This window comes from Aulostomus chinensis, chromosome 19 (assembly GCF_037954235.1).
Source record: "Aulostomus chinensis isolate RoL2024-O1b breed Wild chromosome 19, RoL_Achi_v1.0, whole genome shotgun sequence".
In the NCBI taxonomy this organism is placed as follows: domain Eukaryota; kingdom Metazoa; phylum Chordata; class Actinopteri; order Syngnathiformes; family Aulostomidae; genus Aulostomus; species Aulostomus chinensis.
In genome coordinates this window covers 7,804,533-7,825,339 of record NC_141338.1, presented here as the reverse complement: position 1 = coordinate 7,825,339, position 20,807 = coordinate 7,804,533, and the positions used below count along the sequence as shown (strand labels likewise).

Here is a 20,807-nt window from a genome sequence, read left to right as displayed (position 1 = left end):
CGTTACAGAAGCTTTGTCTTCTGGTGATTGCATGTATGCTTCAAAACCCAACAATAAGGTTAATCTGTGAAGACTATCACATGATTAAAAAAACATGTAAGTATTATAAAGTTTTGTTTGCTGAACTGCTAATTTTCCTATCCAATATAAAAATCTCATTAGCTTTTTGTCAAGGGAACCTATGGTGATGCTAATATCTGGTCTTGGCCTCAAAAATACACCATCCTTGCAGCAGGCCAACTTGGCAAATATACTAACAATGGCAATAAAATGATACAGCGTCCTCAGCACAATCAGCTTCCTGTAAGATATCAATGCATTAGCGCTAACGGCTGTCACGTTTAGCATCTAGCTTTACTCTGCTCTTGCCTCTGTTTCTGTCTCTTCTTTGTTTCTGAATGTGGCTTCTTGTCATTTGGTGGCTGTGGCGGTGATAACATTCACATGCCTACATCTTCCTCTAATGCTGGACTGATGGCAGAATGGATGGACCCAAGCTAACTGGTTAGCGAGCTAACTTCAGTAGATAATACCTCCAAATAAGTATCTTTTACATAACATAAAAGCTGTTATTTCTGTAATTCTGTTGACAGTTTAACACATTTTTGAATGTTTTAAAATGAAAACTACTGTGAAAAACATTTAAGGAACTGTTCCTTTTATAGAGTGAATGGTACTAACGAAGGTCAGGGGATCGGGTGAGGTCTACACCTGAGAGAGAGCTTGATCAGACCACATCATTTTAGTCTTTCAACCTCCTACCTAGTAACTGCACAGTGGAAAGGCAAATGTCTCCGATAATTCCTGAGACCCTCTCCTGTTAAATATAAATATGCCTGCTGATTAAACTACATGTGCAATTTATGTCGTGCGTTTTTACGCTGTTGATTTTGGTAATTTCAAAACAACTCCACTTCAGAAATCTTAATTAATTGACTGGTGAGCTCCCTTTATTTTTGTATGTCTTAGTTCATTGTCAGGCCTTTGGGTTTTTTTTTTTAATCTTGATACATAACTCAAAAGAAATCATATATATATATATATATATAGATAGATAGATAGATAGATAGATAGATAGATAGATAGATAGATAGATAGATATATGATTTCTTTTGTTTTGCTCAAATATATATACACACACACACACACACACACACACACACACACACATTTATGTATAGAGTTGGATATTTAGCTGCTAATGAAAAGACATTTCCTCCTCTTCCATGGTTGTCTCACCCTATTTAAATTCTTCTCTTTCTTTTTTTTTTTTACAAAAATCATGGTTGAGGTCTATATATGAATTAAAATTACATATAATTAAGCTTTTTTTTCATCTTGCCAAACATAAAGACATTTAAAAAATTTTATCTAAACCTTTTTTTAATCTAAGTTTTATCTAATTTAAAAAAGTTTTTCAAAGTAAAGAGGGACATAAAAGATGTAGATTTCAACAAATACAAAAAATGCATATAGCAACAATAATTAAACCAACGCCAAAAATAAGAGAAAAACACAAACCATACACACGAGGGAGCTTTGTCCATGTATAGCAGCCATGCTTACCTATGAATTTCTTAATAAAGATGATTAATGGGCTCTATCTTTTATTTTTTTAACCTGTGTTTGAGTGTTCAGATGTGTTAGTGTGTGTGTATTTGTGTGTGTGTTCATGACTTAAACAAATGAATTGTCAATTTGAAGACAAAAGAAATGTTTCATACAAGTAAAACGCTGACTTCTTGGTCAGTGGGTTAGAATAAGTCTCCAATAAATGAACGTATGTTTGTCTAAGTAGCCCAAACGTGGCTGATACAAACTCACATGTGGTCTCGTTCACGACATCATGGGGAGTTGTACTTGTGGGGCGCGATGCAATTTGTGGGGCTGAAATGCTGAAATGTGCAATGTGTGTTTAAGAGTTAAGACCTGGTTTTAGGGGTAGAGGTAAGAACTAGGTTAGGGTTAGGGTAAGGGGCTCGGGAAAGCTTGTCCCTGCAAAGATAGATACAATCTACTGTGTGTGTGTGTGTGTGTGTGTGTGTGTGTGTGTGTGTGTGTGTGTGTGTGTGAAGGTAATTACACAGCCATGGACTGGTGGTGGGACAGTAAATCAACTGTAGAATGACTTGGATTGGTCCGCTCTGCCGGCAGCACTCCTCACCCTAACTGGTCATCAGGGAGGGATACACTCTTAGAATAAATATGGTGTGTGTGTGTGTGTGTGTGTGTGTGTGTGTGTGTGTGTGTGCTTGTATGTGTGTGTGTGCGTGCACGTGTATGTGTGTGTGATGCGGGCGTGCATGCATGACTGTACACATCTATGCACACATCGAATTTATACTTATGTCCACATGTACTCTTATGTTTTTGCCAGTATGCAGTGGTATGCGTGTGTGCGAGTGTGTGTGTGTGTGTGCTCATTTCTGCATGTGTATGCACGTTATGAGTGTGTATGCGCACATGTAGTATGGGCGGGTCCGTGCATGCTTGTATTTGTATGTGCACAAATGTTGGTGGTGTGTCGGCAGAGTTCCTCACCCAACATAGCCATAAAAAAAGGGACTCTTGACTGCTGCCTTTTCACCGCAGTGGCCATTCGGCCTGCAGCCACACAGTTAGCTGCTATTAAAAACACTCTCCACAACCCAGAGTGAAAGAAATGTTTCTGTGTCACTCACTATCAAAAAGCATGTCTCAAATTTCATGAGATGGCCTTGCCCTACAGATTTTATGTGCAGTGTATTCATGTGACAAAAACACTCGCTGACATTGTTTCTTATCTTTATCAGTCTGTTTTGGTTGTATCTGTCCAGATTGTATTTTGGATCCCTTCTTCCTCCCAATACAATAGAGATGAATGGTTTCTGGCATCCACATTGTTAAAAAAAAAAAAAAAACTCTACTGCAGCTTCTTTCTTCAGAAAACAATGCTGCTTTTTCTGCAGACCTGATGGGATTTGATATGGGATTCAGAATAAAATAAAGCCTCCTCACGGTGTGTGTTAAAGGTAGTGGAAGTGGGTGTAGATAAAACGTGTATATAAAAAATCATAATTTGGACTTTTTCAGTGGGCAGCTCATTTCTCGAGGTAACAAGATAATTGTTTTTTTTTAATAATGAGGATCATTATCTCATTATTCAGAGATAATGATCCTCATTATATGTAATATTGAAATAAATTAACTCATTACCCACAAACAGATGATTAAATCACTTTGATCATGACACAGTTTACGAGCAAGTAAAACTCGCTTAGTGATAGTCAAACACCAAGCAAATGGAATCAGCCAAATGAAGTCGATAAAATAAAGGGAAATCAGTAAAAGTAAAAATATGTTTTGAGGAGAGATTTGAACAAAGTCAGGGATTTCTTCCGGCAGCTGAAGTTTGGAGCTGTCTGACTATGAGTGCGCCATCACCTTTAGTTTTCAGACGGGCCCGAAAAACAGATTAAAAATCTCTGCCCGAGGATCTCAGGCTTCGTACCGGCTCGGTATTGGACTCAGAGGTCTGACATGGCGGGAGGCTCCAGGGAGCAGTCACAGTTGACCGTAGGATCTGAAAATCAATTCTAAAAAATACTGGGAACCGAAGCACGGAGGCTGAATCAGGCATGATGTGGCCACTTTTCTTTAATCGTCTGAAATGCCTGGCAGCTGAGTTCTTTATTAAATGCATAGTGAAGGATAAGTGACCTTATTCCAACCTGATGACTGTTTTTGCATGTTTGGTGCATGTGTGTGTGTGTGTGTGTGTGTGTGTGTGTGTGTATTCGTGATCATGATGATGAAACAGCTACCTCTGCCAACACAGAGAACATGACTGACTGTAGAACGCAGAAATGCAAAATGAAGGCATGCTGTAGCATGAGTCACACACACACACACACACACACACACACACACACACACACACACACTGACTCACACACACACGCTGACTTGATTGGAGGCTATTGCCAATAATCAGCGGTTCCAATGATTTGATCAGTTTGTGTGTGTGTGTGTGTTTTGTTGTCTCTTCATATTGTGTGTTTTTGTACTATTTGATCATGATGAAAAGAAAGCAACACCCTGTCCCTGCACACACACGACCTATAAAGCATCTTGCTGTATGGGGGTGGTTCACTTAAACCACTGGCACACACGCACGCACGCACACGCACATGCACACGCACACACACACACACACACACACACACACACACACACACACACACACACACACACACACTCCATACATTTGATTACATCTATAGCCACAGCTACGGCAGCGCCCCCAGCCTCCCCTCACCATGACGACCGTGGGACAACTGCAGACACACACAAACATACATGTGCACACACCTCTCTGCTGAGTCTGCAGGACCATCATTTGGGGTCTGAATTTTCGGGTGACGCCCAACAGGTGCTTTGGCGCTTAAAGTTCGTCACGTCTCTAGAATGAAGCACACAGTTTTACCATGGATTCATGAATGATGTTATTACCCCACTGAAGCAGATGTATAATTTATACTCGGTAGATGTAGTTTTAAATATCAAATGTGACGCATGTTTTAATTTCTTAAAAGTCTTTCAAGTCACATGAGCTTGTGTGTGTGGTCTTGTCATTTAGAGCTGATTTGATAAGTAACTAAAAATATCCGCAAGACTAATGTGAAGACCATAGCAACTCTCTGCTTTTAGCAGCTCACCTGAGTGAACCAGCTGATGAGTCTTGAGCCAACATTTCTGTTTTTTCTCTCATTAAAGACATCAAATTTCAAGTGAAGCAACAAACTAATAGAATATACTGAGATATTGTTTAAAGATGATGTAACAGTTTTAAAGATGCCAGAAAGATGTTCTTACTGTTCCCTCCAAGAATGTTGTGTTTCATCCATATCTGTTGTCTGTCTGTCTGCAGGATTATGAAAAAAACAACAAAAAAAACAACCTCTGAGATACTTGTGATGTAGCTTGGTGGTAGAGGAGCGTTCGGCAGCACACGCACTGCACCTCCGCCAAGGCTGACGTTTTTTAAAAGGTGCAGTTTTTCACTGCCCCGAATATAATATGCTTCTTCCAAGGCCCGACCTGGCATATCTCGCAAAAAATCAAACAAAACAGAACAACAACAACAACAACAGTAACAAACAACATGACCTCAAGGGGGGAAGAAATTAATTCAACCACGATCATTAAAAAGAAAAGCGGAACACACCAAAAGAAATGTTCATCTTCAAAAAGCGAAAAAAAATCCATTCTTAAAATTGCGAAACAAAGAATGCAAAAAAAACACTCAAAAATCTAACTAAAGATAACCATGTAATATTAATCAAACGAGTCAAAATATAAATACATTTTCTACTTCTTCTACTTCACGTTCTACTTCTCTAAAGGTATTCATATATTTTTATTTAACAAAACAGTTTTAGAAATTGTGAATGTCTTCTGCTAAAATATCTCTTAGACAAGGATAATACTACTGTACTACACACTGCTTTATTTACCTGTTTCATATATTTATTTCGTTGTTTGCTACAGATTTTAAGATTTCTTGTTATTTAAAATGCTTTGAAACTATGTATATATCTACATGTTTATACAAAAACACACACAACATATATATATATATATGTATATATGTGTGTATATATATTTATGTATATATATATGTATATATGTGTATATATATGTATGTATATATATATGTATGTATATATATATATATATATATATATATATATATATATATATATATATATATATATATATATATATATATATATATGAACACACACAATATACAAGAAAACCTGATAACCTGCCACTCTCATTTTCTCCCTCCCTGAAGAGATAAACCAACTTGTTCACTGTACAGTTCAGACAAGGTCAGTTAGTGGGCAGAGAGTTCTGTTTTAACACCCCTAGTGGAGTCCTCCTGCTTAACTAACACATGCACACACACACACACACACACACACACACACACACACACACACAGGAAAGGAGTGGATGTGAAACCATGTATCTACATCCAGGAAAGAAATATGCATGGGAAAAAGTGAAGCCAATAAAGGTTGTTGTTCAAAAGAACATTTTATCAGCTTCAGCCAGTAAATATCACAACTATTTGTCAGAATCAATAAGAGAAACAACCTTAACAAATTTACAAGGTATCTGTAATCAATTTATTGGGAAATCAAAACCCCAGGTTCAAGCAAACTTTGTCCAAAAAAAAAAAAGATTGCTGCTTTCTCACCTTTTTCAGGGCTGCAAATGCAATTCCTCATACTTCTGTTTACTTTTGTCTCCTCATGACAGAAATGATTCCCGTATGTTTTCTGGTCCGGACAGTCTAATGCCTCCATGCAGGCCATAAATTACAGACTACACAGGGGAGATGATTTCATAAAAAAATAAAAGCCTCTCTGACGTAAATGAACATTAAGTGAGGAAACGTGTCATCGACATCTGTCACAAACATTCAGACTAAAAAGGTCATAGATTTAAACAAACACATTACATTGTAGTGGGTAGTGTCTGTGTTGGGAAAGTGGTTACTGGGCAAAATTCACGAGTGTGTTTAGTTATTGAAACTCAATTTTAACTCCCTCAACTCTCCAAAAGTTGTCAGACATAATCTCTCATGTCTCACATATCAAGTCAAGGTCAAACATATATCTCCTCCTCCTTCCTGTCCTTCCAGCAGCCTCCCTTCCTGGGACCTTCCTGCACCTGATATCATTATCACCCCCGAACCCCAACTCCTCCATCCTCCATCACAACCTGTCACCCTAACTCCTACCCCTGCTGCTGCTAGCGTCTCTCTCACCTCTCCCTCTGGGATCTGACACATCTCTTACCTCACCTCCCTTCCTCTCTCCATTCTCCGTCCTCTTACCACCCGCCACCGTTTCATCTCTCCTCTCTTTACCCTCCCTCTCTATATGTCCGTCCTCTCGTACTCTCCTTCTTGCCCCCTTCTACCTTTCACTCCCTCCCTCCCTACTTTCTGACACTCTATGTGTTGTTGTTGGTGAACTTCCTTCTGTGTTCCATCTGCCCTTTTCCCACCTCTCCCACTCCCTTCCAGCAGACCCACCTACTCAACGGGTGCTCACCATACATGCAGGCGGGCGCACTCACGGCCCGGAGCTGTCAACGCACTCCTCGGACGGTCCACATGCACTCTGCTGCAGTTCAACAGCAGGGGGAGTGTCAGCTGCTGGGGACCTGAAGGACAAAGCAAAGAGAAAATAAACTGATGTGCTTTTAATTGGAAAATAACTACGTCTGGACTTGAATCAGCTTGTTTTGTTTTGTTTTTTCATTTCTTTTTTACTGATTCACAATACTTGGTCCTGCGCAGAGGCCATAGAGAGGGGGAAATTATTTTGAGGCCACAAACTATAACTTGGCTGCTCACTTGGGATAATTTGTAGAACTTGCTCCCTAAATTTAATTAATTTGGGGCCACAAGATAATAACTTATCCCCATGCTTTCCATATCTCCACGAACAGGTGGTATCTTCTTGCCTCAAAGGAATTTAATCATCCGAGGGGAAAAGTTATTTCGTTTGGGTTTAAATAGTCAAAGTGATGGAATAAATAATATTTTCTGCCCATGAAAGAAACAAAATGGTACCATAATATTACTTTTTTTGTGTAGAAAATATGTAACTAATACTTATCATTCACATTTATAACTTTCTGAGAGTGGAGTTCTTGGAGAAATGGTCATAGAAAAACCACAATATACAACTTGTTTGCTCTATTTAGTTATTTTGAGGCCCCAATGTAGAAGTTACTGAATTAATCAAACCTACAGGAACAAGTTATATTGATAATGTTTGGCCCTCAAGATCTTGTGGCCTCACAATAATTAAATAAAGATTTCTCTCTCTCTCTCTGTCACTTGAGGATTGTAGTGATGCCAAGCAAAGTTTACAGAACACAGTAAAAACACATTTTTTTTGTCTGTTGTGTGGTTTAAAGAGATCATTAGGGATTCAGCTTTGTATTTTTTGTTGAGGTTAAATGAGGACTCAGCCCCAGCAAGGTAGCAAACTCCCCGTCCAACTCTGGCAGCTCTAAAGCAATGAGGAGGAGTTTGTTTTTTTAATTTTGACCTTCTGTTTATTTATTGTTTTTTGCCACAAATTTAAATGCGCAACTGTCTAACACAATTTCATGTAGTAGTAGTTAATTTGTAATGGGATTGTGCTTCATGGAATTAGACTTTTTTTTCCACTTGTTTACAGATTTCAACAGATCCAGGATTTACAGCGTGGCTCAGTGCACGAGGCTCCTATGATCTGTCTACTGCCCCCACCTGCTGGTTAGAAAGCTATCATGTTTTTGTTACTCAACAAATTGGATCCCGGCCAATCGCTGTGTTTATTTGTCTGAGCGTTAATATGCGTGTTTGTGTGTGTGTGTGTGTGTGTTTGTGTGCGCATGCATGCGTGTGCGAGTGCGTCCACACAAAGTGATGCTCAGTCACATCCACCCACTTCACTTCTCTCCATCGAGTTTGCAGTGATCTCTCTCCCACCTATCTCCTGACCTAAGAATAAACAGCCAAACCACAGCCGACCACTGAGTCGGGGCTGCTGGCCTAATGAACTTCACATACTGATGAGCACAAATAATCAGCAGTGTGCTCATAAAACCTCCGTGAACAATAATAACCAGCTAGTGTTGCTTAAATCACGGTTGCTCTCACAAGCCGCAGGAGGGGAGAGTCTGTGACCTTAAGAGCTGTGGGGCCTGTGCTGTCTAATTCCATGTTTACGGTTTTGCCTTTTATAACACACAGATGGAGCTGCCCGGGCCACAAGCACACGGAAATATCATCATGCACCCTCTCCACTGCTAATTGGTGCCTTGGTACCATCCCTCTGGTGTGGATTCAGCGTAGTGCCGGGTGACCTGAGGAGCAATTTAAACCTTAACTTTTTCTCAAATCGACTGTAGCGTCATCAAGACATTCACACTGATGTAAAGAGCAAAGTCCACTTGAAGTGTAAAAAAAAAAAACATGATGATGAGCTCATGTCACTGAGATAGTTCTACTTTAAGATTTGAGTGACCTGGCTTGCTCAATGTCTGTGTATTTATAAGTAAACACATTTATCTCTGCCTCCTCCGCAGGTGTCTGTAATGTCATTCACACACACACACACATGCACAGACACACAGACACACAGACACTTTGAGAAACTGCAACAGTGTTAATGAATTAGTTGTGTGAACAACTTTTCAGACTATTGCGTGCTCTGCAACAAGTGTCGACAATTTTAGAACACTGAAATTACACAGCAGTCCATCATTATGGTTTCCTTGGCAACAGTGCAAATGACTTTGAATCTCAACAACTTTTACAACTTCACAAAAAAAAAACCAACAAAAAAAAACGCTCAGTCGCAGTTCCATAGTCCCACTGATTTAAAGGAGATTTGTAAAGCAGGAGATAATAACTTTTCTGACATTTTCTCCTCTCCAAAGCTCCATTTAAGCACATAGTAAGTGAGCAGCAGAGATTTCAGAACAGCACATCAACACTGCTACCTTATTAAAAGACAAACTCTATGGGTGCGAAGAGGAGACGCGCAAACAGATATGAGGCATCGAGCTGAAGAGGACAACAAAGAAATTATAGGACGACTAAGGAGAGACATAGAGGTGGGAGAGGGAGTGAGAAGGTGGGGGTACGGCGATGGGTGCAGAAACCTGCTGGAGTCTCCATCACGCCATGGTAGTTAATTAGCCTCTGACTGTGGCGTTGGTGAACACGTTGCACCGCCATCTGGAGCGGTCAGGAACGTTTTCAGGCTGCCTGTTCACCATTAGACCTGGACTTAGTAGTAGTTTACCCAGAGTTCAGTTCTTCATCTCTCTGGGTTGCAATGGGGGGGGGGGGGGGGGGGGGGGTCTGGTAAATTACTGAAAAGTAATACATTTATTTGATTCAACATTCACATTTGTTATTGTTCAGTGAAAGAAACACAAATAAACAAAAACATATTTTTATATATAATATAAAAATATAAAAATATTATATATAAAAATATTATATTTCTATATTATATATAAAAATATGTTTTATATATAATATAAAAACATTTTTATATATAATATAAAAATATTATATTTTTATATTTTTATATTATATATAAAAATATGTTTTTATATATAATATAAGAACATATTTTTATATATAATATGCACTACAAATGTTGGCATGTTTACGTTTTTGTTTGTACATTTGTACATGACTATGGAAGGAAAGGACCCCCATATTACCAGTTTACTGACATTATTTGCACGTATTCTCATGAATCCTCATGGAATTAGGCTTTTATAGCTGTTCTTTTTTTTTTTTTTTGCTGTGTTTTGCTTTTTAATTTCATTGCAGGATCTGCACATCTAAAAACATACGTCTTCAAACCAAGCACAAACAATGAGCAACTTCTCCGCTCTGCTGACCACTCAAAACAGTTTAAACGAACTGCAAAGTCGTCAGGAGCAGATCAGGGCTCAGTGCCTGTGGAGGAGCTGAGGATTGAACCAGGAAGATTCTGATGACTCATGAGTCACGACTAACAGCAACAAAATGAACAAAAACAGAAAGGAAACGTTCCACTCTGACTCAGTTGAGGAAAGAGAAACTGCGTACGGCAGAGGAGGATGTCACATTTCACGGCGTATCCCTGCTCCATATCTGGAGAGACGAGGAGCGCCTGTAGCCTTCTGCTCCTCCACGGTGATTCTCTTTGGCTTGTATCTGTAAGTCTGTCTGGGTTCTACCTTGATTCTCATTCAGGTACCAAAAGGGGTAAAAGTTGTTGTTTTTTTTTGTTTTTTTTTACTTATGTGTCAGAGATCCTTTTCTAGGCCAAAAGCCCAAAAGCCTTTGGGTTGAAAACTAAGACATAACCGCTACAGACCTGGTGTATTAAAATGTAAGTGTCCTATTTTAATCATTTTGCAACCATGGAAGACTGAAGTCCATTTGCATTAAAAGCCCCCCCCCCTCCCCCCTAGAAAAAAAGATGAAACAAGTTTAACATTGGTAAAGAATTCCCCATCACCTGGCAGAGCAAATATAATATAATTGGTTAACAAATTATTAAATGGAAGTATTTATTAACCATCAATAAAGCAAACAATGCATGCTTGTTGACAAAAAATGATGGCAACTCAGGTTGGTATCCATCAGCACTTTTCATAGTATCCACAAGGGGTCGTAATTACATAGAAAAGAGTCCTCAGCTTCTCCTGTAATCTGCATTCATTTGTGTGGTGAGGAGGAGGAGGAGGAGGAGGAGGAGGGGGAGGAGGAGGTGTAATTTTACAGTGTGGGTTTCATTCATAACTACAAGGACACAAGTGGGATTCTGTGGGAAGCATCAGGGCAGGATTTAAATGGGGGGAAAGAAAAAAAACCCATATCAAGTTCTCAATTTTCAATAATGTTGGTGTGTTTTTTTCATGTCCCACGTAGGAACAGATCGAGCATGTTTTAATCGTCCTGTACTAACCAATGACTTTTAAGACACCCCCTGACAGCAAATATCTGTTAAGTTTGGCCTGTTTTCTTGGGAGGGAAGAGTAGAGAAGCAGGGACAAATAATAGATATAAGAGGTGGCACAGAAAATGAAAAGAAAAACAAAATAATGCATCCAATAAGATAGAGCTAGAAATATAAATTTAGTGGAACTGTAACCAGCTGATAAGCTGTCACATTACATTCTCCAAGATGTCAGTTGGTGACGATTATAAATGAACTGGCTTTAAGTTGTCGATGCTTCTAAATCTGTCAATCACATTTGATTTTATCTTATTTTATTTTACTTTCTGGCATCAAAACTGTTGACCCCGTGACAAATGAGGCCACCACCGCCGATGTGGTGTTGAATCTATCCTGTTATTCATGAAGCGGTTTTCCACTACATTTCCCACCATGCCTTCCTGAGGAGCGCACGTGTCAGGGCTGCCAGCAAACCGGACTCAACGTCACATTCCTGCATTCCCCTCTTCCCTCAGTCTGGAACGTCGGAGTTGCAACTCCGTAGCAAACGTTAATCCTCTGCCCCGGTGTTTTGTGGAGAAACACACCCATGACAGGGCGGATTTGATCTCAGGAGGTGATCCCGGGTTCATCAGGAGGCTCACACTCACTTCGGGTGAGGATTTAATCTCATTAGAAGCCGGTCTAATGTGTGTGTGTGCGTCGGGGTTGACTGCTGGAACCACACAACAGTTTTAATAAAATGACGCCGGATTTGCTGCGAGCTGCGGCTACGGGCGACCTGCTCATCACCGGAGCTCAACCTGTTGATGCACCACGTTAGACAAAGCGGTGCCTTGAGCTCGCAATGGGTGGCCTGTTGTTTACTGGACTTTGAAGCTAACGCTAGCCGGCTGGTTAGCTGCAAATCTTGCGTCACCATTGTTACCGGTGATACGCGGGCACCCACACTAGGGCGTGGAGGAGGCTCCAGATGTGAGTGGCTTTGTTATTGTAACTGGAATATTACGGCCTTGTCGTTTCCTTAACGTGACCGTAAACCTCCTGACAGCGTAAGGCTAACTGAGACGTTTGAGCATTAGCATCCTAGCAAGTATGGGCGTGGTTATGATAGTGTAGTGAAAAAAAAACCTCGTCAGTGTGATGATTGTTGTTATGGTCAGATGTGCTACCAGTTTAGTTCGAGAAACCTGACATCATACTTGTAAGGCATGTTTGACAGAAACGGCCGGCCTGGCTGCTGAAGGAGCAGAAGAGACAAACAGCACTGGTTGAATCACAGATGTTTGTTTGTTTGTTTGTTTGTTGCACGAGAAGCAGAGACCTGAAGCAAGGTGTCGGCTGGGAATATCACCTGCATGTGTCAGGGTTATAACAATAACAAGCCTGGAAAAAAAAACTGTAATTTTTTTTAAAGAAAACTGAATAAAAAAAAATGAAGCCAGAATTTAAAAAAGAAAAAAATCATGGAGATTTCCTTAACCGACACCTGAATACGGGACTGTACAATATATTTATTTATATAGATATTATATCAGATATTGACAAAATGTGATGAGTATTGAAAATCATTGGTGACTAAATCAGTGCTGAAAAGTAAATAGGAAGTCAGATGTCTACTATATTGTAAAAGTTACTTGTTGAAAGCTATACTCTCAGGACCACTCAAAATGACCTACATGTTTATTATCTAACGTGATTTTCCACACAATAAAATTTCATATATTTATTGATAAACGGGTTCTTGAATGTGATTATATTCTTATTCATGGACGTGTTTCTGTTAAAAAAAATGTTTTTGGGAGGATGAACGCAAACCATACATGCTGGCAGTATGGAGGATTTATTTCTCTTCCCTCGTTAGGTAACGAACTGTTAAATCTAAGTTGTCTGACCTGTAAGTGTGTTCACATTTTTAAGCTATACTTTATTTGCGCCTAACATTCCCAACATTCCTGCTGTTCAGACGCTGATTGGATCAGAGTGGCCGTCGTGAGGTAAAGGAATGTTTGCATGCTTCCACAAGTCACATATCAGAGACCCTCCTGACTCGGGTGGGGATTGCTCTCTCTCACACTAAAAAGAAAGAGCAGATTTATGTGACTTCTCTTAACCAAACAGTTTTCAGGGAGAATAAATAGATTTTGCTGAAAGGAGTAAGTGCTCTTTCACATAAAGGACATTTTCTGTCTATGATCCTGGCGAAACTGAGATTCTAGTGGGTCTTCCTGAAACAGAAATTCAGTCGTGAGACATTTCACGTAGAAATGACAGCAGCCAGTTGCAGAAGCCAGAAACAGGAAATCACGAAATCAAGATGTACTGTGTTGCTTCAATGTGGTGACAAATACTTAGATGAAAATGACATCGTGTTTTCCTTTACAGTCAGGCAGTGTCTAGTGGTCCTGGAGTAGAAATTATGCTAATCCGCACGTCTGACTGGTGGTAAATCGGGTTCAGCCATTGTCCCACATGCACTGGGAAGAAGAGCATTCATCTAGCAGAGTGGTTGTTCTGATCAAAGCTGAAGTCTTCCCAGCCTGAGTCTGTTTTCACCTGACGTGACAGCGTCATCATTTTGATCTTACGTTGCCCCAGGAGGCATCTTACTTCGCCAAAGTTGCTATATTTGTCTGTGACTGGAGATGGAAATCGCTGATGTTGGAATATGAAACATGCCACCTGTGCCATCACCGAGGTGTGTATGAACTCTGAGTAATGAAACGGCAGAGAAGAATCGGAATCGCTGTGTGTTCTACATCTAAGTTCCGAGTTGTACGTCTGCTGTCGTGTCATTTTCGCTTGTTTACACAGAAGCAAATAATGCCGGCGTAATGTCGATTCAGCAATCTGGTGTCCTGCAAGTGAGGAGGGGCACGTCAACTCCACCATGACTGTGTTTTTACAGTTCAGCTCTGTTACTGCAGCCCTAAAGATTTCAAATTTGCTCAGTTACATTCAAGAAACTGCTCCAAAATTATCTTTAAAGGAAAACTTTGCAACAATGAAATCCAAAAACTGATCTGATCTCCGTGTTATAACAGTGGGAAGGTGAGTTACTGCTGGTTTTTAAGGATTTAGACCATCTAGGCAGAGAGGATGCTGCAGAGTCGTCAACCCCGGGTACCTGCTCTCCCTGCACATATCCAGCTGCTTCTTGTGACGGATGATTGAGTCAGGGAGCCTCAGAGTCCAAACAGGAAATAAAAGATCCCAGAGTAACTAATGATGATTGCAGGCTTTCCAGCAGCATGTTAACTCTCACCTCTGTGTCTAATTTTACACCAAAGTCTGAAAAACGGTGTGTTTGGGAAGACAGCTGATAGTTCGCTGTGTTAGAGGGGAGGATTGAGTAGCCCGCACAAACTGGAACACCCCGACTCTGAGGCCGCGTGTTATAGCAGGGATATAACCTCATTTCAACGCAACCAGCTGTTCATTACGATGCCTGAACGGATGAGTGAATGGGAATGGAGAGGGGAGAGTGATCACATGACTCAGGAAAACATGCATCACAAGGGGAGGTGACGAGCAGTGAAAGCTGAGAATAAAAGGCCTCACCTTTGCGCAGGGTTACTCGACTGGTGTATTTGGAGGTAACTAGCCATTGCGTGACTCTGCTTACTGTTTTGGTCTTTTTTAGAGCTGACCTTTTGTTGGTGGAGTTTTATCATCTCATGTGATCAGTGCTGGCCAATCACAATGCAGCATTTGAGGCCTCACACTTTCACCTCAACTCATGTAGAGCTGGGAGGCCAGCAAGCTCTAGGGTGCACCTGCACTTGTTTGCAGGGATTGTGTGTGTGTGTGTGTGTGTGTGTGTGTGTGTGTGTGTGTGTGTGTGTGTGTGTGCGCGTGTGTGTGTGTGTGTGAGTACGTCAACAGAATAGCAATTGTCAGGCTGCATTCCTAATAATGAGACAGTACTGCACATGCTCAATACTCAAACGTCGGGTCACGACTGGGGGCACAGGGGCAGACAATGGGGCTATTGTTTTATGTCAAAACACACACACACACACACACACACACACACACTTGCTTGACCCCCCATGTTGTGTGAGCTTTCCTCTACGGGTCATTTCACTCACATTGGGATGAAATTCAATCACAGCAACTTGTTACAGTGAGTTGTGGGCAGGGTAAGGGGGGGGGGGGGGCTGATAGGGTTGGGCAAGTATACATGAGTGAAACCAAAATAATAATAATTGCTTTTGTCACAGCTGACTTTGGCTAACTATGAGTCAAAATGAAGCACCACACCATCCATCATCTTCTCTGTTAAAATGTGAACGATGGCACAATAATGATGATTCTAATGCTGTGACTCGTATCAGAGTTGCAGTATCAGGCACTCAAGAACTCTAAATTAGTGGAATTTGTATTTGTTCTTGACTGCGTTGTTAATCCAAAGGAACCAGACACCCCTTAATCACTGTCAACTCCATTCCACACCACAGACAATAAGAATTTAAGGTTCTACTGGTCGTGTGCTGCTTCTACTGCGTCTGTGTTGGCTGTACACAATTTGACATTGGCCTTGTTGTTTGTCATCAGTCTTTCAGCTTATAAGATGACATTGGCCGTGTTGTATCATAAATCTTTATACTCATTTAAAAGCAGTACGACGAAGGACTAGAAGAACCGAAATGTGTATTGCTTTGCAACTATGGAAGCTACGGAAAGCAAACCAAAATATCTGTATCTACATCGACTGTAGTCCAAATTGTATTTGAAAACATGACCCCCAAATGTATCCAGTGACACACAGGATGTCAAACCCGTAAGGTGACGCTAAACAGGCCAGTAGTGGGATCCTGAAGTAAACACCCAAACTCGCAGATCGCCATTAGCAAACATCAACTGTTTACTCGGCTCCAACCAGATCGACAACAGTTTTCACAGACTGCAAAGACTCTGAACAGACTCTCCAATGTGACAGTACCTCATGTGAACAGTCATTTTCAGGGTATGTAGTACAAATTTCTGAACATGTACCGAACGCACGTTCACTGGACCTCATCTTCCAGATGAGAGTGTAAGGGTTGTAGCACGGAACGGGGAAGAACCGGTTAGGTTTTGGGGCAGAGCCATTTCCCATGAAGTTGGGTTTAGCTGGGTGTAGTCACCCTGGTGGAGGAACACACTCTCAGTGCTTTCTACTTCCTGATATGTTTGGAGACCTTGTTGCTATAACCCATCAGTAACATAACCATATTGCTTAATCTTGATCAGTGTTTGGGGGGGGGGGGGGGGGGCACTAGTTTTACCACTTCAGTAGTTGCTGCAGCTGACTCATCATCTGTGTGGTAGCTGTGTGTTTGAATGCCCTGCAGCTGTCTATAGAAGGATTGCACCCGATGCCGCTATCCTGTCATGTTCCATCTCTAGGAGGAGTCTCTCAATAAAGTACTCCAACTCCATCTAAACCTCAAGTATGACTGTGTTAAGCCCGCCAGTGGGTAGCAGGCCAGATTAGATGTATTAGCAGCTTCTCACTGTATGTGGTGGGAACATCGACTTGGATTTCCACCCAGGAGACTTCCTCTTAAGTTTTACTCTGTTTGGGTTTTGAGGATTATGGTTCTTACTGTCTGGATGTTGTGTAAGCACATCCTGCGGCTGCACATCAATGATGCCTGAGAACGGCTCACTGATGTTGCGGTGCTGCACTCTGCCGTGATGTAGCTATTTGTTAGGAGACAATGTTTGGACCCTGCCGGGGTTTGTTCTACATGGCTGTTACACTCCATATTATTATTATTATTTAATGCAGAAATAAGATTTGTTTGTTCTAAAACGTGCCTGTAGAAGCTCAAATATCAGACCAGCATCGTAAAGTTATATCAAATATTTATACAGATAGAGAGACAGAGGCGTGTTTGAGGAAACGTCAAGAAGAACAGTACTGGATGTAAATAGATTGTGTTGTATTTTATGTATGCGATAGATTTAGCTCAACCTTGAGAAGATTAATTAAACAAGGAAATCTTCCATGATACATACGATTGCCTAGTAAAGCAACGACTTTACCAGGGCTGAAACAAATGATCGTTATTTTCACAATTAATCGATGAATCATTGAGGTTAAAAAGGCTTTTTCCTTAAAGGCAAAATTGGTGTGTTAGAATTGCTTGGTTTTTTTCCCATCCAAACTGATTGAACGTCAAAGACTCCATTTCCTCTCTGAAATGATCAAAAGAAAGCAGCAAGGACTTCCATTACAGAATCTGGAACTGACGCGTTTGAGGCTTTTGCCTGTAAAAAGCTTGAAACGATGAACCAGTTGTCAAAATAGTTTCACTGAGTTAATGTTTTGAATCACTCATTGACCAACCGCGGCTCCAGAGTCCGCTGCTACATGATTTTGGAGATTTATCCTATGATAGAATATCAAACAAAGAAACCATGTGCTGCCCAGTGGCATGCTGCGTCTGTCTGGGCTCTCTCACTCGCTCCCTCTCTCACACACACACACTCGCTCGCTCACTCACTCACTCACACACACACACACACACACTATGCTGATGTACATTTTTACAGTCTTGATATTCTCCCTCATTACTGTTCGTCATGGTTATTGCACCTTTCATTCAACTCAATAACCTGCTCTGTTTCCCCAGGCGTTTACGATAACGTGGTCATTTTACAGCAGTTCACTCGCTTGCAGCACACGGCCTTCTGTCTGTTGACATGCTAGCTTAGTGCTAGCACGCAGACTGCCAGCGAGCGCTGTAACTCTCGTCTGACTTCCACAAAGACATTCAAAGTTGAATTAATCATTAAAAATATCATAACTAAGCAAACCGCAAAAGAACGGCTGACATCACTTACTTTCATTTTCGCACATTAGGAAGTCTCTTCGTGTGTTATAGTTAGGACAACAGAGGGGAAACAATAACAGAGAACTTTAGTTCCACCCTAAGTCTTTCTGACAAGCTTTGCTGAATTTGCGTGGCTTATTATTTGTGGAATATAAATTTTCCTCAACCATGTGAACCATTTAGAAATAGTGTAAAACTGAGGGCACGTAAAGCAAATCAGCGGTCCAGTCATTAAAATAGTCTGAAACGATTCACTGAAAATGAGAAGCAGCGCTTGTCATGTTTGAAACATCTTCAGTAACAACTTGGATCTGACATCACACATTATGTTTCAAATCCCGCTCAAATGTTCACTCACACACTCTCAAGACATTTTCATATGGAAAATAATATAAATCCATTTTCCAACATGTGGCTTACTTCCATTTGTATTTCAGCGTGTTGGTACTTTCCGACTCAGAAGCACTTTTACAACATGAAAATGAATTGCAACTGGGACCTGACTGGCGTTTTCAGAGAAACGGTTGGATACTCAGCCTTGCTTGCATAGAGATATACAGTACAGTATGTCAGGCTAAAAGTGGACAGCATAGCAGGCAGTTGGACATCTGAACAGGTGTCAGATTGAGACAGTAACATGCATGGTGAGATGTGGACATGCAGGACTGAAGGCTGTAATAGGAGAATAAGGGTGAGGCAGGCAGAAGAAATAGTAGAGACTGCTGTCTGGTGCTTTGATGGCTGTTTTCTGTGTGTGAGCTACAGTTCAGCTAACAAACATTTGTTTGTAAATCTAAACTGTGCAGTGACCGGTACAACAAATCACCTCCTCAGTCACGACCTGTGTGTGTCGGTCTGACACTTCTGTCTGTTCTTAAATATTTAGTTTTTGGCTTCTCGACATGAAGTTTGAGATTACGTTTCCAGTACAGTCTGTAAAATCTGCAGAGCAAATATCCTCTCAAATCTTTTCACTTGAACAAGAAAAGCAGAAGGTAGTAGCAAGGCTAGTCTTTGGTCTGTACACCGCGTCTGTTCGTTGCATAACACATTCTTTGGTCCCAGAGTTTCAACTTTAAACAGCAGACATGATCAGTTACTCGTAGCTGCAGGGGGTAACTGCCTCACGCAGCCTCCTCACACCACCGCATCTCCGCACTCACCAGCCAAACAATAAAATGCCAAAAGCGCACAAAACTCATCGTGGCGTGTTAGAAAGATTAAGATTGAGTAAAAAATGAACAGTCTGATATGGACGCAGAAAAAGACGGATAACATTTCTCACAAGACGTACCCTATCTTTTTGACTGATATTTTTTGTAAATAACCGATCAAATGTATAATAAGTATGTTAATATGAAGCAATGATACAACCAAAGATAACCAAAAACGCCAGGAATCCAGGTTAGCTATTGAAAACATGCAACATTTGTTTCTGAGTTCAGTCCAAACATGAACCAGTTCTCCTTGTTGGCTGATTGAAGTGATGCGGGTACAATCCCGTGTGTACATGAAACCTTTTTTTTTTTCCCACCGGAAAACTCCCACTAAAAACTCAAATTCATGTTCAGGTCACGGCTCAAGCTAGATTATAACACTGGGAACAAGTTGATTGAATCTACAGTAGATTAGGCACCATCGATTGTTGAATGAATGAAAATAGAAATCTAGAATATTTTGTAACGTGATATCACGGCCTCTTCTTTATGTTGTTGCTTTGGCAACGTGGCACTTGTCTTTAAGGTGATTTAGAAAGCAATTTACTGCGCTGACCACACTGTCAGCTTCTGTTCATCAGAGATTTGTGAAGCCACCATGTGTGCCGTCCGTCTTTTGTGTTTGTGTCTCTCGTGTCCACTTAAGACAGCAGTCTTTTCTTTGTCTGGCTCACATGAATCCCTCGTGTTCTGTCTCCTGCCCAAGTCTGCCACAGAGATGTTTCGCTTCTTTGACTCTCACAGGAGAAATTCATCATCTCAGAGCACCATTGAATTCATTTAAGCCATGCGAATGTGTTTCTTTCTGTTAGAATATTGATGTCATCGCCCGTAAACCGAATCCTAATCTGAATGGAAGCGACCTGTCAGATGTGGCATGTACAGATTTGGTTTACGTGAACGTTTGGAGTCGTTTATTGTGAAACACGTCAGGTTTAAGAGGACTTTGAGATGCTTGTGCTATACACCAGGTCAAATCTACAGCAATCACACAGAAGCAGTGTTAACTTGGGGTACATGATGATGTCATTTAATAATAATGATAATAATAATAAACTTTATTTGTATAGCACTTTTCAAAACATAGTTACAAAGTGCTGTACAGTTCACAATAAAATGATACAGACAAAACGAAATCATAATAAAAGCACACAAAAACCTGATCTGCTTTATCCAGCAAGATAAAACAAACATGGTAAAACCATAAAATACAAAGTTAAGACAAAGAACATAGGCCCTGATAA

General features: G+C 40.7%; 1 protein-coding gene and 1 long non-coding RNA gene across 2 annotated transcripts in view; both read left to right on the top strand.

Moving 5' to 3' along the window:
* Positions 1-9,125, top strand: part of LOC147243891 (uncharacterized) — a 29,017-nt gene extending 19,892 nt beyond the window's left edge. The window contains exon 3 of the long non-coding RNA XR_015110318.1: positions 8,807-9,125. This is a non-coding gene — a long non-coding RNA (uncharacterized LOC147243891). The remainder of the gene's footprint in view (positions 1-8,806) is intronic.
* Positions 9,126-12,008: 2,883 nt separating this feature from the next.
* The window catches only part of ctif (CBP80/20-dependent translation initiation factor), a 57,735-nt gene continuing 48,936 nt past the window's right edge, over positions 12,009-20,807 (top strand). Inside the window, exon 1 of the mRNA XM_086186707.1 lies at positions 12,009-12,177. The gene's annotated coding sequence lies outside the window, so the exon portion shown is untranslated. The remainder of the gene's footprint in view (positions 12,178-20,807) is intronic.